Source organism: Orcinus orca, chromosome X (assembly GCF_937001465.1).
Source record: "Orcinus orca chromosome X, mOrcOrc1.1, whole genome shotgun sequence".
Lineage (NCBI taxonomy): Eukaryota > Metazoa > Chordata > Mammalia > Artiodactyla > Delphinidae > Orcinus > Orcinus orca.
The window spans coordinates 102,441,659-102,466,072 of NC_064580.1; the positions used below are offsets into that span (position 1 = coordinate 102,441,659).

The following is a 24,414-nucleotide window of genomic DNA, read 5'->3' on the forward strand; positions in this document are numbered from 1 at the left end:
AGCAGTGCCGCCTCAGGAACGTTACAAAGGTTCTGAACTCTTCCAAGTCTCCCATCTCACTCCTCACCCCAACCTACCCAAGGACACTTTTGCTTGCCATTCTTTGGTTTGACATACACTACTGTTTTGCTTATTACTCTTAAAGACTAGAGTTAATATTTGTTGAGTGCTATGGTGGACCAGGTACTGTGGTAAGCCCTTTAGAAACATTATCTCATTGAATCCTCACAGCAATCCTATGAGGTAACTGCCATCAGTGTTCTCATTTCACAGAGGTGCTATCTGAAGCACACAAGGTTAAACAACGTCCATAAGGATTCACAGGTATTAAGAGGCAGAGCTGGACTTTGATCCTGAGCAGGCTGGCTCCAGAATCTAGGCTACATTATTTGATGAAAATGTTGGTATTCTGGTGCCACCCAAGGGAGCGCTCCCCTCTTCCTTGCTCTGGCCTTCTCATTGGAAAATACTAAAAACTATATTACTTCTACTCAAGATACTTGGGTATATATCAAATCATCATGTTATACACCTTAAACTTACATAATGTTATATGTCAATTAGATATCAATAGAGCTAAAAAAAAATTTTAAAGATACTTTGGGTATAGATATAGTGAAAAGAATGTCTATTAGGTTTTTTCAATTTAAGTTGTACTTTCATTCCTCTTCCTAAATTCTACCTACCTTTTTTATGTATTTGAAAATCACTACAACAGACTTTTTTCCAACATGAAACAGTTTATAGAATATTTATTACCACGATCCTTGTTACAGACAGCTTTTTTTCCTCTGCTCAAGCTTCATCTAAAAATTGAGCTATATGAATGGGAGGTATACAATTTTTGAGTTGGAAAAGATCTTAGAAAGGATCCAACCTCCTCACCTTAAAGGCAAAGATCCCTCGGTCAAGACTGAGTCTGCCAGGCCTTCAGTTCACTAATTCATTAATTCTGCAAATATTTATTGAGTACCTACTATGTGTTCTACATGGTACAGAAGAGACAATTATCCCTTTAAGAGCTTATATGCTAGTAGGGGGAATAAGATAATAAGCAAGCGAACAATTGAATAAGTAAGATAATTCCAGGTAACAAGAAGTGTTTTGAAGAAAATAAAATGAAGAAATGGGATAGTGAGTGATCTGAGATGGGAGGAGCTATTTCTGAGGGATGGTCAGGAAATACTGCTCTTAAGAAGTAAAATTTGCACTGAGCCTTGAATGAAGAGAAGAAGCCACCCAAGCAAAGATCTGAAGGAAAGTCATTCCAAAGAGGAAATGGCAAGTGAAAAGTCCAGAAGTGGGGATGAATTTGATGGATTAAATGAATAGAAAAATAGCCATTATAGCTGAAAGACAGTAAACTAGGGGCTGAGTGGTAAAGTATGATATCATGAAAACGTGGATAAAAGCAAAATCGCTGAGGGCCTGTGGTCTGTGTCAAGGAATTTTAATATTATTCTAAATGTAATAAGAAGCCATGGGAAATGTTGGAACAAGGCAGTGATATGACGTCTTAGTTTTTTACATTATAATATTAACTGGTGCTAAAGCCTTAAAATCAGAGTCCAATAGCTATAACTCATCATCAGCTCTCAGTTGTATACAGAATTGCCTGACCATGAGTTGAGTTTAATATCAATGCTTTGAGAAAATAATGGAAATTTTTAGAAATGATAGCAACTACAGTTATAGTAATGGCCCCCATTGAATTACACCTCCCTGGACCCATTGCCTTCCTATACTTCTTTAACACATTGACTCTGAGCTTGGCCTCCCACATTGACTCTGTGACTTGCTTTGACCAATGGGACATAAGCAAGACGTCACAAGCAGAGGCTTGAACTTAGGCATTGGAACTTGCTCTCCCTTATTGCTGGTGGAACCCAGCAACCATGTGAAGAAGTTCAGGGTAGCCTGCTGGAATGTGAGTGACACTTGGCCCAGATTCTTCCATCACCCCTGCTGACAGCCAGCCAACTGCCACCAGACGAATGAATGAACCCAACCACAAACATAGACCCTGCTGGCACCCAGCCCAGCTACAGCCAGCCCAAACTGTCACATCACAGGCTAGTGAGCAAGTCAAACATTTTAAGCCACTAAATTTGGGGGTAATTTATTGTGCAGAAATGAGTAACTGAGGCAGCTATATAAATAGAATCTATTTTAATAAGCTTAAAGGCAACCAAAATTTGTGCATTACCATATCCAAACTACTTTTAAGTTACACTTTGTAAAATGATTCAATCAGTTTCAAGGTGCTTAAGGCAGTTTAAAATGATAAATTCACAAAATATCAATGATACAATATTTTAAAAACCATTCCAGATTTATTAATATTATAGTTACTCCTGTGCAGATATTCAAATACAGTTACTATACATAAACATCATTCCAAAGGGATACATCTTTATTAGTTTAGTGGCTATTTCTAGGGAAGGGACTTGTAAATCCACCTCATTCATGCAATTAGCTTTTTTCTTTAATTTAATTTTTGAATAACAAATAATTTTTATTTGGTTCAAAACCAAAAGAATCATAAAATGATATCCAGTTAAAACTTCTTCCCATTTCTGTCCTATCCACCTAGTACCCCCTTCCCACATAACCATTATTATTCATTTCTTATATATCCTTCCAGAGTTCGTGATTTTTTTATTCAAGAACTAAAACAGCAAAACCATATTTGTATGTGTTTTAAAGTAATAAATGGCAAAAAAAAAAGGGGAGGATATAATGGTATTTGTTAAAAGAGAACTCTTTCTGCACAGGATGGTTGCCATTCTCTTTGCCATCAATTTTTGCTTGGGTTTTATCAACTAAGTTAATTGAAGAAGTATTTGTTGAGTCTCCTCTCAAGCACAATTCTAGGTGCTGGCACTATATGTAGCCCAGGTAAGAACATCATCAATATACTATGGTGAAACCAAAAGTAGGTTTTAATGGATGACTCTAATTTCTCAGTAAAACAATAATTTTTATAAATGTAGTAGTCTCTAACCAAGAAATCCAAATTTTTCTACTGAACATGTTAAAGGAAATTGAATATTTAGAAAGCAACTGATCAAAACATAAACAGCTGGAAAGAGCAAACATGAAGTCAAAGAAAAGAAAAATACAAGAAACTCGAGAAAACAGCTTTAGGAATGTCCATAGTTACTAGTTTTCAACCACCAGGAACATGTCCAACCAAAACTAAGATTTAAATGCCTTCAGGGAAAAAGGAGTTTCAACACTTAGCAGCTTCATTACTAAGAAAGTATCTGACCTAAATTCACAGGAGAACCACTCATATTTTAAGTTACCTCATAGTAATCTATTTCTCAAGCTTATAAATATATTGGTGATGTGATGGACTCGAAAGCATTTCAGAACAAAGACCACACACGGAACTTTAATATTAACTTGTACTGAGATAACAAACTAACTAACTAAAAACTAAATAACGTATGTCCCATGAGAAGTCACAACCCAAAGCTACAACACAGCATTATGCTGCATAAAAAGTCAGAAGGCAGGCTTGCTCAACCATGAGATCACCACTTGCATTTTTATGTATCCCCCTCCCAGTATTTGAAAGAACTTTCACAACTGAAATCAGTTCAAACAAATATGTCCACAACGTCCTTTAATAGCCTTCAGGGTTTAACATTTTATTCTCAAGTGAATACTTTTCCACACATCATTATGATTACAGTCAGTTTTGATGTTGAAAGCAAACAGGTCTTGAAAGCAGATGTTTTCAAAATGTAGTTAATATATAAAGTTTCTCAGCTCTGCAACTTTTTTTCTATTATCCTTATAATAGAACTAGGTGGGGGACTTCCCTGGTGGCTCAGTGGTTAAGAATCCGCCTGCCAATGCAGGGGACACAGGTTCAAGCCCTGGTCCAGGAAGATCCCACATGCCGCGGAGCAACTAAGCCCATGCGCCACAACTACTGAGTCTGCGCTCTAGAGCCTGTGAGCCACAACTACTGACCCCACATGCCACAACTACTGAAGCCCACGCGCCACAATCAAGAGTAGGCCCCGCTCGCCGCAACTAGAGAAAGCCTGTGCACAGCAACAAAGACCCAATGCAGCCAAAAATAAATAAATAAATTTTAAAAAAAGAACTAGGTGGGAGGAAAGGGTAGAGATGCTATTAATGGATTAGTCTGAAAGAAAACATGACATAAGCAAATGATGTCCTTCAATGGAGTGAAACTCATGCAACTTCGTATTGGACAACTGTGCTAGGGTTCTCCAGAGAGACAGAACCAATAAGATATAAATATACATATATATATATATATACACACACACATACAACATATAAGTTTATATATACATATTATATACAAGATTACATACTATATATATAAATTAGATATATTATATATGTAAGAGAGAGAGAGGTTGATTGATTGATTTAAGGAATTGATTCACACAGTTGTGGAGGCGCACAGGCTAGAGACCCAAGGAAGAGTTGATATTGAAGTTCAAGTCCATCTCCTGGCAGAATTCCTCCTTCCTGGAAGGAGGTCAAAATTTGTCCTATTAAGGCCTTCAAATGACTGGATGAGGCCCACCCACATTGCTGAGAGTAACATGCTTTACTCAAAGTCCACTCATTTAAATATTAATCTCATCTCCAAAATGTCTCGTGAGCAATATCTAGAATAATACTTGACCAAATATCTGGGTATCTAGGCCTAGCCAAGACGATACATAAAATTGACTATCACAACAATGAATCCTCAACAAATATTTCTTAAGCAGTACAGATGTTCCTGGAAAACGGTACATAAAATGAATTTTTATAGATAGAAGCCCCATGAGACTTCTCAAACACGCTACTTTTAATCTGCAGCTCGGCCCTGCTAGTCCCTGAGGCATTCCAAAAGGGCAATAACCCAATAAACAGTCACACTCAGCCAGCAAAGGCTCGAGACCTAGAGGACTGGTAGTTGAGAGAAGTCTTGCTCTTCTTAAACTGGCAGACCAGAAGTGAAGCCTGCACATGCTCACATTAGTTCTCCTTCTAATCCCCAGTGGGTTTGCTCAGTCGAGAAAAGTGGCCTCCTGCCTTGGATTCTTTTTTTTTTTAATGTTAAGTCAAGGTTTTCGGTTTTTATTTTTATTTATTTATTTGGCTGCACCGGGTCTTAGCTGCGGCATGCGGGATCTTTCATTGCGGCATGCGGGATCTTTAGTTGTGTCTTGTGAACTCCTAGTTGTGGCATGTGGGATCTCATTCCCTGGCCAGGGATGGAACCCGGGCCCCCTGCAATGGGAGTGCAGAATCTTAGCCACTGGACCACCAGGGAAGTCCCCTGCCTTGGATTCTTGCTTTGCACTCCAGTTCCTCAATTTGAGGCTCAATGCCCGCCCTGACCTCAACTTACTTGACCAGAGACCAAATGTTCTCAGTACCCCATGAACTGGGGCTGCTTCAACAAACCAAGAGCAACTATCTGCCTGATTCCAAACGGCAGCACATGGATGTTCTTCAGCGCTCGGGTTTGCTGTGTCCCTTTGAACACTTAATTCAGGTTCTGAACCCAATTCCAATGTGTGTTTCTGTGTTTGTGTGGCAGTGGTGGTGGTGGTGGTGGGGTTATCCCTCAAAGCAGCAAGCAATTCTCCAGACACCAGCTGGCTGTCCTACAATTCAACTCAATTCTGACACTATCCACCCAGAGATAGCATCAGATTCTGTAAGTTAAGGGCTCAGTCCCACAAAACTGCCCCCTCCCCCAACTTCAGGTTATCACCTGTGCTTCTGACTAACCAGCTGTAGAGTGTAGGTTCCAACAACCTTCTCCTTGGGATCAGTTAATTTAATAGAGCGGCTCACAGAACTTGGGAGAAACACGTTACTAGATTTTACTAGATTACCAGTTTATGATAAAAGAATATAACTCAGGAACGGCCAGATGGAAGAGATGCACAGGGAAAGGTATGGGGAAAGGGCAAGGAGCTTCCATGCCCTCTCCAGGCTGCCACTCTCCCCAAATCTCCCATGTTTACCAACCCAGAAGCTTTCTGAACTCTGGCCTTCGAAGTTTTTCTGGATGCTTCATTACATGTGCATGAATGATTAAATCATTGGCCAATGACCACTGATTCAACCTCCAGGCCCTCTCCCCACAGCTGGACATCAAGGGGTGGGGCTGAAAGTTCCAACCCTTTAATCACATGGTTGGCTCTCCTGGCAACCTACTCCCAGCCTCAGACACGGTCCAAAAGTCACTTCATTGACATAACAAAAGACACCTTTATTGCTCTCCTCCCAGAAAATTCCAAGGGCTTTAGCAGCTCTGTTCCAGAAATTGGAATGAAGACCAAATATATATTTCTTGTTAGAAATCACAATATCACAACACTATTTGGAATGGTTTCTCCCCCAGAACTCATTCCGTTTCAATTTCCATATCCTTGGGAGCCATTATACAGACTGTTAAATTCTCCTGTCCTTCCTCAGGTTCCACCGCTTCCCCACTAGCCTGTGCCTGCGTGCACAGTTTATGGCAGTAGAAGAAAAGGAAAAAAAGTAAAAGTGAATCCTATCCATTCTGCAAGATCAAATTCCTGAATATCATATTTTCATAGAACTGAGTATATCAGATTTGAGTGTGGATTCAGCTACAGCTTGTAGAACATAAGTATGAAAAGTGTGCACTATAAACAAGAATGCAATCATAAGGCTTCCCTGGTGGTGCAGTGGTTGAGAGTCTGCCTGCTAATGCAGGGGACACGGGTTCGAGCCCTGGTCTGGGAAGATCCCACATGCCGTGGAGCAACTAGGCCCGTGAGCCACAACTACTGAGCTTGCGCGTCTGGAGCCTGTGCTCGGCAACTAGAGAGGCCGCGATAGTGAGAGGCCCGCGCACCGCGATGAAGAGTGGCCCTCGCTTGCCATAACTAGAGAAAGCCCTCGCACAGAAACGAAGACCCAACACAGCAAAATTAATTAATTAATTAATTAATAAACTCCTACCCCCAACATCTTCTAAAAAAAAAAAAAATACAATCATAATATTTCTGCTAAGTCTCAGTTATTTTGACCCTACTGCAAAGGGACTTTCTCTGCATAAGAATCACATATTCTAAAATTATGATCTTAATAGCAAAATGAGCTAAAAAAATATTTTTAAGTTTTAAGAAAAATTGATCACGAAATTATTTTTTAAATATCTGTATCTGTAAAGCATATTAAACCAGGTTGTCTAAGTGCGCCTCGCCTGTAAATCAAACACCTCTGAAACATACCTTCTTTTCCCCACTGATGTATATTTTTAAAAATACTAGAAGACAGTTTTAACATTAACTTGTATTTATGTTACTAGATACCTACCAGTCATTCCTTGCTTTGTGTGTCAGTGTGTATGTGTGTGTGTGTGTGTGTTCCCTCAGGGCAGCAAGACATGTCACATAATTTTTATTAGTTAGCACTCCCCCACCCTGGGCTACCATGATTGACTTATCTAGACAGAATTCAGATTTGAGCAGGCATTAGGAACCCACTGGGCAGGAAAATGGGATCAAGAAGGACATACTCTCACCAGAGGCAATAGGAAACTCCAGGCCTAAAATGGTGAGCTGAGCCAGAAAGGATGTCAGTCAGCCATAGACCAGATGCCAAAGGAAAACTTAGGGAAAAGATCAAATCCTGAAGGGGTCAGAGATGGGAATGATCAAAATCAGAGTACAGAGCCAAAGGAGAGAAACAGGGAGACAAGATCAAATCAGGAATAATTAGGGGCAAGGGAAGCCACATCAGTTGACTAGAATTGCCCTCTAGCCATTGGGGCCGGCTTCAGAGAGGCCCACAAAGGTGTGCTGAAAGGAAGGGCAGGTAAGTCAGCCCAATGTAAAGAGTCAGGAATGAGGTGGATTAATGTTTCCTATGGTACCTTTCACAAAGTAAATTCTCAGTTAATATTAACTGAGCTAGTCAAGCAATAATTAGGTACACACAATCCTGGTGGTCAGAAAGTTAATGTGGCATATTAGCGTGCACAGGAATAAAATAGACCAAAGTTTAAAGCACACCATTGGTAAGCCATGGGACTCTGTTTTACGACAGTAAAACCAGAACTGCTTCAGAGTCTGACAGGCTAAGACCAGATTTGAAGAGGTACGTGGAAGAAGGAAGGAAAGAGAAGCTCGTGCTTATTGAATACCAATGCCCTTGCGTACTTTGCTTACTTCAATTGTCCAAGGGCTATGAGGTATTCACGATTTTACAGATGAGGAATCTGGAGGAAGGTTAAGTACCTTTCCTAAGGTCATGCAGTCAGAATTCAAATGCAGATCTGATTCCAGTATCCATGCTCTTTTTGAATATTCCACCCTCTACCTAATGAACCAGGTTGGGAAGGAGCACAGACCAGTCAATGGAAAATCTGAGAGAGCAGCACCCCGTCAAGAGAAGAACAAGAAGGATCTCTGGAGGAGAGGGACTGTCACTTCTTGAAAAGATACTGCAATTTAACTCTACTCCTTGTGACTCTGTGACTTGCGATAACCAAGCCATGGTCCAGGTAGCAATCACTACTATTCACTGAAAACTTACTCTGTACTCACACCCTATGCTAGATACATATATTAAGCATTACCATTTCCAAAGCATTTTCATAGTCCTTGTTTCATCTGGCCAAGACAAGGACTCAGATACATGGAAGAAAGCCAGATTTCAGAAATGGGAAACGAGTTAGGGCAACAATGATAACCTCATGCTGAAAACTAGATGGCTAGGCTGGAACTGCCTGGCTTCCTCCTGCCTAAAATCAGAATGGGTCCAGGGACTCAGGCGGGATTGAATCTGCAGGTGGGAGGCCAAGTAACCCCTGACTTGGAGGAAGAAAAGCAACAAGGCTATGAAATACGCAGCACCTGATGGCGATTTCATTCCAAACTGTCAGGCAGCTCTATCCGAAGAAAACTAAAACACTAATTAGAAAAGATACATGCACCCCTATGTTCATAGCAGCATTATTTACAATTGCCAAGATATGGAGGCAACCTAAGTGCCCATCAATAGATGGATGGATAAAGAATACGTGGTATATATGCAATGGAATATTACTCAGTCATATGAAACAATGAAATCTTACCATTTGCGACAACGTGGATGGACCTAGCGGGTAATATGCTAAGTGAAATAAGTCAGACAGAGAAAGACAAGTACCGTACGATTTTGCTTATATGTGGAATCCAAAAAGCAAAACAAGTGAACAAATATAACAAGACAGAAACAATTATAGATACAGAGAACAAACAGGTGACTGCCAGAGGGGAGGGTGTGGGAGGAGGAAAGAAATAAGTGAGCGAGATTAAGAGGTACTGTTGGACAGCCTCAAGGTATCGAATCTCAGCTCTGCCACATTCCAGCTGTGCCATCTTGGGCAAGTATCTTCACTTCTCTGAGCTTCAGTTTTTTTCACAGGTTAAGTGGGGATAATAACAGTAGCTACCACATTCACATGGGGTTGTTGTGAAGATTCAATGACAGCATGTAGAAAAACCCTTTACAACAAGTGCTTAACACACAAGAAGCGCAACGTAAATGACAGCTTTTAAATTTTTATCTGTATTCACATTCACCCAGCTACCGATTCATTCTCCGCACTGTAGCCAAAGTGGCATTTTCCGAAATAAATATGGTCACATCCTCCCTACCACCACCGTACACAAGGACCCACAGAACTTTCTAATGGATTGCTATTGCCCTTAGGATAACGTCAAAACTCCCTAACATAGACTAGAAAAAGTAGTGCATGAAATTTCTGCAGCATGAAGCCAGAACTGTTTCCCACTATACTCTCTAGAAACTTCCTGCTACCTCACTGGCCTTCTCTTAGTCCCTTTCACTCAACCTGCTCCCTCCCACCCCAGGGCCATGTTCTACCTGCCTGGATGCTCCCAATCCTTTTTTTTTTTTTAAGATGTTGGGGGTAGGAGTTTATTAATTAATTAATTTATTTTTGGCTGTGTTGGGTCTTCGTTTCTGTGTGAGGGCTTTCTCTAGCTGTGGCAAGTGGGGGCCACTCTTCATCGCAGTACACGGGCCCCTCACTGTTGTGGCCTCTCCCGTTGCGGAGCACAGGCTCCGGACACGCAGGCTCAGCGGCCATGGTTCACGGGCCTAGTTGCTCCGCGGCATGTGGGATCTTCCCGGACCAGGGCTCGAACCCGTGTCCCCTGCATTGGCAGGCGGATTCTCTACCACTGTGCCACCAGGGAAGCCCCCCAATCCTTTTTCCTAACTGCTCCCCATCCTTCAGTTCTCAGCTCAAACCTTACTTCCCCAAAGAACATTTTCCTGACTGGTCAAAGATTTATGAAGGCTCTCAAATTGTCACATACCTCTCCTGTATTGCATATATCACAGTGGCTGTTTTTATTTCTTTGTGTGATGATAGGCTTAGTGTCTGCGTCCCCTACCTGACGATGAGCTCTGTAACATTAAGGAACTTGTTTTTGATCACTGCTACCTGAGCAGCAGGTAGTATGTATCTGGCACATAATAAGTACTCAACAAATTGCTAGACTCAATGAATGAAAGAATGACTAAACCTAACTTGCTGTGTAGAAGGATCAAATGTAAGGAAAAAGAAATTGAAAGCTGAAACCATAAGACTGAAGATCACATTGTAAAATGGTCTGGGCCTTGAAACAGTTATGAGGCTGTGGAAGCAAAAGCTCTTAGACCAAAATCATGTTTAAAGGAAAATAAGACAGAAAAAGATGGAGGTTAGGCTAATGGAAAAAGCAGGAAGGAAGGGGGAGGACGTTGAATCCACTGAATCAAGACAAGACAATTAAACAGGATTTTTTAAAGTTGGGGGGCTATGTGTGTACACATGCACACTTTATAGTCTTCTCACTTTCCAGGTTTTAAAAAAAACACTCCCGGGCTTCCCTGGTGGCGCAGTGGTTGAGAGTCCGCCTGCCGATGCAGGGGACACGGGTTCGTGCCCCGGTCCGGGAAGATCCCACATGCCGCGGAGCGGCTGGGCCCGTGAGCCATGGCCTCTGAGCCTGCGTGCCTGCGTGTCCGGAGCCTGTGCTCCGCAATGGAAGAGGCCATAACAGTGAGAGGCCCGCGTACTGCAAAGAAAAAAATAAAAAAAAAAAACCACTCCCAAGCTATTTTTGATAGGAAAAGAAAAATCTGGAAGAAAATGGAGAGTTCCTGAGTTTGGGATTGACATGTACACACTGCTACATTTAAAATGGATAAGCAACAAGGACCTACTGTACAGCATAGGGAACTATATCCAATATCTTGTAATGACCTATAATGAAAAGAACCTGAAAAAGAATATATATATATATATATATATATATATAAAAACTGAATCACTTTGCTGTACACCTGAAACTACCACAATATTGTTAATCAACTATGCTCCAAAATAAAATAAAAAGTTTTAAAAAAAGGAGAGTTCCTGGAGCAGGAGACATAGCAATACCCACCTGGCTTTTTGTACTGCCAGTCTCATTTCCAGGGACTTGATGCCTCTTCCTACTTTTTCCCTTTCTTTTTTTTTTTTTTTTTTGTGGTACGTGGGCCTCTCACTGTCGTGGCCTCTCCCGTTGCGGAGCACAGGCTCCAGACGCGCAGGCTCAGCGGCCATGGCTCACGGGCCCAGCCGCTCCGCGGCATGTGGGATCTTCCCGCACCAAGGCACAAACCCGTGTCCCCTGCATCGGCAGGCGGACTCTCAACCACTGCGCCACCAGGAAAGCCCCCCTTTCTTTGTTTTTTTGTTTTGTTTTTAAAACCTTTCTTTGTGGCTTCCCTGGTGGCGCAGTGGTTGAGAATCTGCCTGCCGATGCAGGGGACACGGGTTCGAGCCCTGGTCTGGGGAGATCCCACATGCCTTCGAGCAACTAGGCCCGTGAGCCACAACTACTGAGTCTGCGTGTCTGGAGCCCGTGCTCCGCGACGGGAGAGGCCGCGACAGTGAGAGGCCCCCGGTCTCCGCAACGGGAGAAAGCCCTCGCACAGAAACGAAGACCCAACACAGCCAAAAATAAATAAATAAATTTAAAACCTTTCTTTGTTTTTCAATAAAACTGCTAGAATGACGCAACTCTGTACTGGAAGATTTGCCTTCAAAATTCTGCAGATCCAAGTCAAAGCACTCTCCTCCCCATCCCCAGTGTTCTTGATCCGCCTCATCTACGCTATTTAGATTTGGTCCCTAAGTGTCCTGAAAGCAGCTGCCATTTGGCCCTTGCCCAGCAATTCTGTTAGCTTCTCACTAACCACATCACCACCTTTGGTGGGAAGGTCCAGGGCTGCTTCATGGTCCAGCCCAGGGATCTTCAAACCATAGGATGAGACCCAGTAGTGAATTTAGTGGGTCAAGATGAGACTACTTTGTAATGGAATGAAACAGAATGGAAAAATAAATATCAGAGTGCATTGCACATAGTAAGGTGTGTCTTGTAAAGCTTTCTAAATTCAATCATGTCTGTATGTATTTGGTTATGATGTAAAATATATATCTTGCCTTGGGTCATGGTTAAAAATGTTTGACAGCTACTGTGATTTAGTGCTGCCTCAGTGTGCTAGGCCGTATAGTGTTCAGTGTATGAATCAGACAAGCAATTTTCCTCCAAGGAGTTTAGTCCAGTAGTTTAGCCTTTGTGTAAATAACACTGATATAAGATAGACAGCAATAAGTATCATAAGACAGCCATAAATAAAGTTTACAGATAATGATAATAACTCAGCCTCTATAATAATAAAATGCTATTTGTAATGTTTATTGAGCACACTTGTGCCAGGCAATGTGCTAAGTACTTTACAGGCATTAGCTCATTCAGTCCTCTTAACAACACTATGAAATAGGCCCCATTCTCATCCTCATGTTATAGAAGTAAAAAATGGAGCCTCAGAGACACAAGCAACTTGTCCTGGTTCCCACAGTTGGTTACATGGCAGAACCAGGACTGAACAGCAGTGTCATTTGAGTTCAACACCCATGTTCTTATGCCACTGCATGCAACCATCTTGTTAATCTGACAATTGCCCTTCCCCCATTGTTCTAATAATACCTATTAATAATATTTCTACTTGTACTACCTCTAATTGTACCAATAAAATATTCACGGTAGACCCTTCCTATTATCAGATGGTTACATCTAAGTTTTCAGGCCATAGCAAATTCTCAAAACAAAGTCCACTCGCTACTCATTAGTTGCAAAATCATTGATCTCTCACTAAAAGAGAATTTCTCTTATCATAAGCCCCCAATTCCAAAACAAAAACAAAGAAGGAGGGAGGGGATCGTTATGTGGTATGTCCTTGGTTACCTAACAGAGTTGACTCTTTAGGTCTTTGGGTCCATAAGCATGAGTAGGTGGACATTAATACTTTTCCTTAAGGCAATCAACTAATTCCTGCATAAGTATTCTTTTACCTCCAGGGAGTTCACTGTAAATGTAAACGGTGTTTAAGCTACTAAATGTTAACATGCTTAGTTCATTAAATCTTCTTAGGAATAATTTGTACCAAGGGAGGGTCTGTTAACATCCATATGCCTACCTCAATGTCTGCCAGGTGTGTATATGGTACCCAAAGAAACACTGGTCAAGCCTTTGCCACGGCACAGCCTGAGTGTGAATGCTACTACGTGGGGCACCTGCTGCCAGGTCTGGACAGCCAGTCATAAGAGCACTTGAGTGCTGAATTTGAGAGGTCATAGTGGATGAGGCCTCTTGAAAAAAACTGGCTGAGAAAACTGCAAAGAAGAAAAGGGAAAAGGAGGCATGGACTAGCACTTGAATTATCCTTATATGATACTCTTTTTTTCAAAATGCCTCCAGATCACTGTAATTTTTAATTATTAAATATCAGATACCTTTAAATAAATCTTTAATTACATGCAAATTAGAAAGCATACTCACAACACCTGTGAACCCACTGTCCAGCAAAGAGATGCTGGAAGTCTGGTTTTGGACTCTGCATTTGGGGCAAATCTGTTATTTGGTTTTGGTTTTGACTTAGATCCTTGGAAGGCTGAATAGACAATGCCCACAACATCATTTCGGTTTTTCTGTACTTGTGCATGACCAAGGCACAGCATTTGGAACTATTATGAGTGTCAAAATATTGTTTCAAATATAGGTAGGCATTCTAGATGATACATGAACTAAGAATTCCCTATTATGGCAAGAATAAAATGCTGCACTATAAATAAGAGTTATATAAATGAGCTGTTAAGTTTATATACAAGTACAATGATTATGACAATCAAATAGTTAAGCAGGGAAATAGATTAAGAATATGAATATTAAAGAAGAGTATATTCACTAAATAAGTCTATGAAGAAAATTATATACTTTTTGAGCTAATGAATGTTATAAAAATTAAATAATTCAAGTCAAGTAGGATAGATTAGATTATATAATTCTAATTTTTTTTTTTTTTTTCGGTATGCGGGCCTCTCACTGTTGTGGCCTCTCCCGTCGCGGAGCACAGACTCCGGACGCGCAGGCTCAGCGGCCATGGCTCACGGGCCCAGCCGCTCCGCGGCATGTGGGATCTTCCCGGACCGGGGCACGAACCCGTGTCCCCTGCATCGGCAGGCGGACTCTCAACCACTGCGCCACCAGGGAAGCCCCTCTAATATTTTTGAACTATTTAGTATACTTGTATTTCTAACATGAAACAAAATAATCTTCAAGGACTGAATGTAATTTTCAGGTATCTAATTCCATTTAGACCAGGGGTCCCCAACCCCCAGGCTGCATACTGGTACTGGTCCGCGGCCTGTTAGGAGCCAGGCTGCACAGCAGGAGGTGAACAGCGGGTGAGCAAGTGAAGCTTCATCTGCCGCTCCCCATCGCTCACATTACCACCTGAACCATTCCCCGGCCCCCCCGCCCTGCCCCTCCTGCCCCGTGGAAAAATTGTCTTCAATGAAACCATTACCTGGTGCCAAAAAGGTTGGGGACTGCAGATTTAGACCATAAGCTTTTCAAGAAAAAGTTCTTTTTGAGAATCTTTTACATTTTGTGAGTTTTAATTAAGAATGGAATATCAGGGAGTTCCCTGGTGGCCTAGTGGTTAGGACTCCATGCTTTCAGTGCAGAGGCCCGGGTTTGATCCCTGCTTGGGGAACCATCCCGCATGCCATGCAATGCGGCCAAAATACAAAAATAAATAAATAAATAGAAATTAAGAAAAAAAACAGTTTAAATAAAAAGCTTAAAAAAAAAAGAATGGAATATCAACTTTATCACCTGAAAATTTCACAAGAAGAAACTCCCAAATCACCTATGACAAAGCATCTTCGATTCTCTAGGTAAAAGAGAATATAAAGAGTAAAGAAGAAAATACTAAATATAATTGAGGCACCCTAAAAATACCTTGTCTTTGCACAGACCACAGTGGGCAGTGAATATCTATTTAGTTTCACAAATGTGCAGTTCAGTGTCCACAGAAGCAGTCTAGCAGTTGACAGGCTTTAAAAAAAAGCTTGTTCCTGTTCTGAATGTAAAAAAAAATTTAATTCTAAAATGTTAACTCATGGAAGTGTAGCAAGCACTGACTTTAAAAATAAAGTTTCAGGTTTGTTCTTATATCTCACAAGTTCATTCTAAAACGGTGATATTTGGTTTGGGCTGAATATTGATGTTACACGAGGCTTTTCAGTATTTTGTATTTGTCAATCTCATTGCTATTCATTGCTTTACCACATATTACTTAGCCTTGCTTATAAACGAACTTTCCGTGGGTGATATTAACTAGTCCTCTTGCTTTTTCCACTCATTATCTTTATGAGATTTGTTTTCTTTGCTATATCATACTCCAATCTGTGTGAATGCCTGAATTTATTGATCCATCCTGTCAATGGATATTGAGGTTGTGTCTCATTTTGTTTCTTTCCTATTATTGGCAAAGCTTCTCTGAATATTCCTGTGCATGCCTCTTTATGTACATGTGCAAGAGTTCTAGAGTATATTACTAGGAGTTGAACCTCTGGGTCATAGGGGATATGCATCTTTTCTTTTTTTCTTTTTTTTTTTGGCTGCACGCAGCTTGCAGGATCCCTGACCAGGGATCGAACCCGAGCCCCCCTCAGTGGAAGCGTGGAGTCCTAACCACCACTGGACCGCCAGGGAATTCCCAGGGGATGTGTATCTTTAGTACATAATGCCAATGTTTTTTTCCAAAGTGGTAGCACTTGATTATACTCCAATCACAGCATCCATATCTATTCTTCCTCTGTAACTTTATAGCAATCTTGTGATACTACTAAAGGCTTACAGAGAGAAGCAGCAAGGAATTGTGGAAAGAGAATTATTATGGGTCCCAGAAGATCCTCTGCTAATTTCCTTTTAGAAGAGCTGCTGAACGTTTCTGGGTGTCACTTTATTCATGTCTCAAATGAAGTATTTGGACAAGGAGACCTTTGTGAAATTTCTTTCAGCTCTAAAATTCTTTTATCTCCACTTTACAGTTGGGAATACTGAGACAGAATGATAATTTGCTTTGCCTAAAGTCGCATAGCGTATCAGTGGGGCTCAAGTTCCTCATGTGTAAAAAGAGGCTAGACTATACAGTCTTACATGTCACTGCCTATTTTATGGTCTGGACTGAGAGTCTATGGTTGCAGGGCCAACATTAACCACCATGCATTAATTGATCCATTACTATAAACATGAATTAAATACATACTGTGTGCAAGGCAGGCATCATAGATACCAAGGAGCTAAGGGGACACGCCCTCTGTTTTTGAGGAGCTCAAAAGATAACAGAAGAGATAGATGGGTAAACCAGGACCTATCATGCTATAGTGAGATAAGTGCTGTGATCGAGATGTGTACCCATCACAGCGGGACGGGTGGAAGGGGGAACCAGGGAACACTTATTGAAGTAAATGAAAGCTCCATGAGAGCCTGGACTAGCACTTTTGCCTGCCTTGTATCTAGTACATACTATTGATACTTTCCCAGTATCTAGCATAGTACCTGGCACAGAATATTCCCTCAATAAATATTTGTGAAATGAATGAATAATAACAAGACCTTATCGTCCTGAAACATTTTTACAAAATGCTGCTGTATACATTATCCTAATTGAGCTTATCAGGTCCTTTTGGTACAATCAAAACAGATGGGGTTGGGGCTTCCCTGGTGGCACAGTGGTTGAGAGTCCGCCTGCCGATGTAGGGGACACGGGTTCGTGCCCCGGTCCGGGAGGATCCCACATGCCGCGGAGCGGCTGGGCCCGTGAGCCATGGCCGCTGAGCCTGCGCATCCGGAGCCTGTGCTCCGCAACGGGAGAGGCCACAACAGTGAGAGGCCCGCATACAGCTAAATAAATAAATAAATAAAATAAAATAAAATAAAAACAAAAAAAAAACAGATGGGGTTGAGAAACAGTCCCTCAAATGGCAAGTATTAGAAGAGATTAAGGAAAACCTGATAAAGTCATTGTTATTTTAGCTATATGAAATCTGATCTTCTTAGCAGGTGTTTCTTACACACGACAGAAGGTTAAATCTGAAATGGATTTAAAAAATCCCTCTCCAATACAGCGTCCTTCATCACACCTTACTTGCCAAAACAACTGTCTCCCATTAAATGCATGAGGCACTCTCTTCCACATTACTGTCCTGCCTGTTTTGCCTGTATATGCTCAAGAAATCAGAAAACAGATGTAGGACTAATTGCTGTGAAAAATCAATGCCTGTCATTTTCTATTTTTATCATGACAATGAATGCTGGATTGTTGCATCTGAACACAAGAATGGGAATTATTCATGTAGAAGAAATCAAACATGAAACAAAGAGCAGCTCTGTAGGAAGAACGGCATTGAACATTTCTGAACTAGAACCACTGCCTGAGATAGCCCCTCAATTTTCCATTCCTACCTTTTTTTCTGCAAAGTTGAACTGCTCCCTGGGAGCTTTTTTTTTTTTTTAATTGTTTTTGATCTTAGTATTTACCCAAACAGGGTCTCTGGGAAAGTGTGGAAGCAGTGAGTGTCTGCCGCTTTCCCAATCTAAATAGTTCTCTTCGGTTATCTTGTCTCTTAGCACCTTGTGTTCCTCCCTCCCAGCCTTTACTAACAGCTCCAGGTCACCCAGGGGTGAGGATCTAAAATCAGCATATGAAGTGAAAAGAGCAGAGTGAAAATTACCATTATCAATCATTTAAATCTCCCAGAAAGTACAATATTGGTGGTTTGCCTACACTACCTTGTATATGTATAAATAAATGCATTATGTGCATAGGAATATCCTGTATGTAATACATTATGTAGGCAAAATATATCTCTCAGCATTTTAATTACATAAAAAGGAGAGCATTCAGAATGGAACTCACAGAAGCGCACCAATGCCACGGCTCTGTTTCTTGGCATAATTCTTTAATGCTTACCATTCCCACTAGTTTTTTTGTTATTGTTGTTGTTTGTTTTTTTGCGGTACGCGGGCCTCTCACTGCTGTGGCCTCTCGCGTTGCGGAGCACAGGCTCCGGACGCGCAGGCTCAGCGGCCATGGCTCACGGGCCCAGCCGCTCCGTGGCATGTGGAATCTTCCCGGACCGGGGCACGAACCCATGACCCCTGCATCGGCAGGCGGACTCTCAACCACTGCACCACCAGGGAAGCCCCCCCACTAGTTTTTAATCTCCATAAAGGCAGGGAACCTGCCCAATTTTGATGGCTTCTCTATCCTCTCTCTGTATTTACGCCTAACTCAGTTCTGCTTAATAAATAGATGTCAACTGACTAACTTAAAGGTGAGATGGGAGGACAGAGGCAGGATGAGGACAGAGGCAGGATGAGATTTGGTCCAGAACCAGCCTGCTCTGCCACCATGATGACCTCAACAATGACAATGTGTCCTATCAGCTGTCAGCAGATCAGCAACTCTCCTGCAGAGCGCTGGGCCACTCTGCTCCCTTCCTATCTGTCTGGGATGGATGACATTTGAACTCCTAAAAGCCAAATGATGATCAATTTATCCCACAGATTCACTTCATGAATTTCAATGTTTACTGTTTTTAAAGTAATTACACTTATATGTGCATTTCATTAAAAACAGGTACCACAAAAGAGGATGGGATAATGAGTGAATTTTGTTTTCTTTTTCACACTTTCCTGTACTTTTTAAAGTGTTCTACAGTGATTATATCTTGTTTTTAAAATCAGAAAAAAATGTTTGAAATATTAAGTATCACATAATCTAATTCCCATTTTAAGCTACTTTAACCTCTTTAGGATTACAAAGACTCAGTATTACACAGTTTAGGATTGTGATAAAAGTGGAGAGACACTATTTGAAAAAGTGACTGTGATCATTCCAAATATTTAAAGTGTGAAAGAGTATTATTTGATTGCGTCAAACTTGGTGCCACGCTTAATCAGAGCCAATCTCTTTCAACTGGACAAAACACATTCTCATTGCTTTAATAAGAAGGTCACCTCTTGACTTAAGTTTGTCCTGAGTTCCATTCACCACTCTGAGGTAGGTACCATCTCCAGGATGCCATAAATGAGGGGTTTAGTAAGGATCAGGGGAAAAAAAGAGGGAGATGAGCCACACTGCTTAGTTTCCACACATTCAAAGTGTGACTATCACCTTCCCATCACTCACCCCTTAACTTCTAGTACTTTGACATTCTGACATAGATAATTTCCTTGCAGATTTAGCTATCACTTGTATAATCCACACTCTCCAACTGTTCTATATGCAAATATGTACAAGGAGAAATAAGAAAAAGCTGATCCACAAAGGTAAAAGGCTGTAGAATGATGGCAGTTTCCTCATCTCCCCTCAGGTCAAGCACTGCTTGATACACATACATCCTTTTACAGATAAGGTTAATTGCCCCTATATGCCGGATATCCCACTGAATTAGAGGACTACTGTACTTACAAAATATAGGAATGGAATTAGATCAAATATGATGTCATGGGAAGCACAGTGGGCTGACCTGAGTTCTGAGCTCCACTACCAAGTATAACTTTGGGTTAATTGTTCAATTAGAAAGTTGAGCTGGAACTCCATAGGCCATGTAAGTTCTAAAGTTCCATTATTTATCAGACTGCAACTTGTAAGCATATCACAGTAACAACTCTGTTTAGTAAATAATTAGTTTTCTTTAGCAGCACTGGGATTTTTGCACGATGCCCATAATTCACATCATTCTGGCATTAGATAAATATTCCTACTACTGAAACATAAGCCTCTTGTAGTCAGTGGCAGATTTGGGATGTAGCTGTATTATCTTCAGCTGTGATCCTCTTAGGGCTACCTAGCTCTACAAGGTCAATGCTCTGACATAGGTCTTGCAAGGTCTACCCAGGTTCTGCCGTAAGCACTCTATAATTTAAGCTGGAAAACCACTACCCGATGTAATAACTCACTATCTAGCACAGACTGAGAGAAACTGCTACTTCATTTAGAATGAAACAAAAAAATTTAAATTGCTATCATATGCCTTTTAACTTGAAAGTATTGGCCAAAATGGTAACACGCAATCTAATTAAACTACTATTTACAGTTTGCAGTAGGAATTTTGGGACTTCATGGATTCCAGGTGGATCAATCCCAAATCTCTAGCTCTGTGTCCAGCCCAGAACCATCTCCTGAGCTTTAGACCAATATAATCCAGCTGCTGATTGGATGTCTCTCCCACTTTTCTGCCCACAGACACTTAAAATCAATGCATCCCAAACTGAACCCATCATCTCCTGCTCTTGCATCCCAAATCTGCTGCTCTTTCTTTGTGTAAGATCTAAAGAACAGGACTGCCATTGTCTTGGGGGCTTATGTTTTAAACCTCAGCATGTCAGCTTTGACTGCCCTCTCTCGTGCCTAATCAGTTGTCAAGTCTTGTCAAGTCAATCCCACATTCAGCGTCTCTCCCATCCATCTTCTCCTCCCCTTGTCTACTGCCCTGCCCCCTAGTTTAGACCCTATTCACTCCCAGCTATACTTCGGAAGTGATCTTCTAACTGGTCTCCATGATTTCAGTCTGTACCCTTTCCCCTTCAATCCATCGCTCACACTGCTACCAGAAAAATTGCAAAGACTTAAGATTTATACTCTTCTACCCCCAAATTTTCAGAGGCTCCCTTATGCCTGTTGAATATTGGTTTTCAGACTTAAAAAAAAATCGCAACTGATTATCAATTTATTAAAAAGGTTGATTTAAGCATCTGCAATGGCAACTTCAACCTTGACTCCTGGCTCAATACTGATGGAAGTAACATGTTTCACAACCTCAGAAGGGCTGTGCAAGGTAATGAAGTCGCTTGTGGATCCTCATCTGAAACCAATCCCAAGTCTCAGACCCTCTCACCACAAAGAGTTTTCCTTGTAGTTATTCTTAGAGTCTTGGTGGGCATCCGAACTACTCCTTTCACTTTGAGATTCTTATACTTTGTGCCTCTGATCAAGTCAACACATACCTTCTCCAAAGATTTTGTGTTGCGGCTGGTTAAGGTAATTCTAATTCGGTGAGTTGCCACTTCTGGCGCCAGGGGAGTCTTTCAGGGGTCTTGAAAAGCCATGGCTGCGGCGTGGCTTCCTGACCAGGTGGACCAGCGCTCTGCAGCAGCAGTGACCGCATCTTCCTCGAAGAACCAGGCTTTTTAAAATTTTCCAAATCAGATGAATGCTTTCGTAGACAAAAATCTGACACAGACCCCAATGTATAAAACAGATAAAAATTATATTTTATTAATATGAATTTATTTTCTAAGTTAAAAATCATTACATTTATGGATCATAAAGTCAATCAGTGAGGGAAAATGAGGCTCTTCTGATAAACACAAAAATCTAAAATCAAGGGTAAGGGAACCAGATTCTTTTTTTAAAACATTTTTATTGGAGTATAGTTGATTTACAATGTTGTGTTATTTTCAGGTGTACAGCAAAGTGAATCTGTTATACATATACATATATCCACTCCTTTTTAGATTCTTTTCCCATATAGGCCATTACAGAGTATTGAGTAGAGTTCCCTGTGCTATACAGTAGGTCCTTATTAGTTATCTGTTTTATATGTAGTAGTGTGTATATGTCAATCCCAGTCTTCCAATTTATCCCTCCTCTCCCTTACCCCCTGGTAACCATGGGAACTACATTCTTATACTAGCATTCAATTTATTTATTTATTTTTATTTTGGTTGTACAGTATTGAGAAAATTCTTACACAGTTAAGTAGCGGCAAATGCTAACGGTTTTAACAGTTCATCTTGCAGGAGATCTTATTTGCACAAGAATGCAAAAGTAGCTTTACTATAAGGTCTGCAACAAAACAAGTCAAGTGGTAGCATAAATTATTTTAATGTTTCTCATATGTTAATATTTGTGTATTACATATTAAAACATGTAATGTATTATAGTTTCAAAATATATATTTCAACAAATATTTTTAATGTAGAAAATTAAATCAAATATCTATGGAATGCCTAAAACATGTGTATAGAATCTTTGAGTTCGTGAAACAAGTTGAAACTCTAGTCACAAAGAAGTGGGACTTCCCTGGTGGTGCAGTGGTTAAGACTCCGCACTCCCAGTGCAGGGGGGCCCGGGTTTGATCCCTGGTCAGGGAACTAGATCCCACATGCATGCTGCAACTAAGAGTTCCCATGCCACAACTAAGGAGCCTGCATGCTGCAACTAAGGGGACCTTGAGCTGCAACTAAGGAGCCCAAGAGCTGCAACTAAGGAGCCTGCCTGCCACAGCTAAGACCCGGCACAAGCAAATAAATAAATTAATGAAATAAATTTTTAAAAAAAGAAAGTGCTTGGTGATCTAGCCTCAATCTATTCTTCTGAACTTCTTGCCCTCTACTGCCTTTCACACAATCTTAAAAAGAATGAAAACCTATGTTATGTTTTCGAGATTATTAGTATTAGAATACATGTGGAAGAAAACATACTAAATACAGAAAGAATGAAATGGATAAAAATTACCCCAAATCCCTCCATCCAGTGCTGACTACCACAATGTTTTATTATAATTTCTTTCAATCTTTTACCTTTCATAGTAAGATGGATAGTTATAGAGAACTGTGCCAAGCACTTAAATAGATTATCTCATTTCATATTCACAAACACCCTATTAGGCATTCATGTCATTCACTACATGGAACACTGAGGAAACAGAGGATCATATAGGTTGAGTAACTTGCCCAAGGTCACACAGTAAAGTGCAGAGCTGGCCTTCAATTCACTATCTGCCTGACTCTAGAGACTATGGACTTAACCACAACATTGTAGTATTGCTTCCCTTTCCACGCCCGCTTTCTCTTTCTTTAGCTCTGCCACTTTAATTTAATGTTCTTTGAAGACATCTTCCTCTGCTTGTGCCATTTCCTTTGCTAAGATTTCCCTTTTTCCCTTTTCTGCTTAGCCAAATCCTAGTGACCATTCAAATGCCACCTAGTCTTCAAATCTTCTCTAAACCACCTTAAGCTCTCCTCGTAGAACTCCCGATGCTCTTTCCTGTACTCCATCTACTTCTCCTCCTGTCTCAACCTCCTTGCCTTCCCCTGCCTCCCACACTGTAACACAGACAGCAGGGCTTTACTGTGTTTGTCGGTGCTGAGTGACTCGTGGCCCCGCTCCAGTTCCCACGCTTTGGACCTGGGGCTGAGCAGTTACTCCAGGATGCAGCTACACTGGGCTGGAGGCTTGGCCCTCTGTTACAAAGTGAAACGGAAGCTCCTGTGCACACAAGTCAAAAAAATCATTCCTTCTGTGATGTAGGCAGAGCCAATCTGCCACCCCTCCTCCCAGGGTTGCATGTTGCATTTTTCACTTCTTCTTTTTTTTTTATTTTTATTTTTATTTTTGGCTGTGTTGGGTCTTTGTTGCTGCACGTGGGTTTTCTCTAGTTGCGGTGAGCGGGGGCTACTCTTCGTTGCGGTGCACAGGCTTCTCATTGCAGTGGCTTCTCTGTTGCGGCACGCGGGCTTCAGTAGTTGTGGCACACGGGCTCGGTAGTTGTGGCTCACGGGCTTAGCTGCTCCGCGGCATGTGGGATCCTCCCGGACCAGGGCTCGAACCCCTGTCCCCTGCACTGGCAGGCAGATTCTTAACCATTGCGCCGCCAGGGAAGGCCCATTTTTCACTTCTTTTCCCCTCAAGCCTACCCTTGACATACTTTGAAGAGGATTTCCTCTTGATAAAGTCATTCACAATGTGAGATAATGCCAGCTTTGTGATCTGCCCCCAGTTCTACAAAGGCAGCCCTGGTAGCTAAACAAGTTTTCTTTGCTTTATTCCAAACTTTTTGTGGCCTCGTAAGGAGGCCACTGCAACTGAAAAGCAATGCTCTGGATCGGAGATTATGAAACCTAGTTCCATGGAACTGTGTTTCTGAGCTCCCAAGTCATCCCTAGGGGTCCTTGAAAGAAAGTGTGGACATGTTTTTCT

The 24,414-nt window shown here is 41.3% G+C and overlaps 1 pseudogene; it reads right to left on the reverse strand.

Moving 5' to 3' along the window:
- Positions 1-21,106: 21,106 nt before the first annotated feature.
- Positions 21,107-21,539, reverse strand: LOC101274004 (40S ribosomal protein S20-like; annotated as a pseudogene).
- Between the last annotated feature and the right edge of the window lie 2,875 nt (positions 21,540-24,414).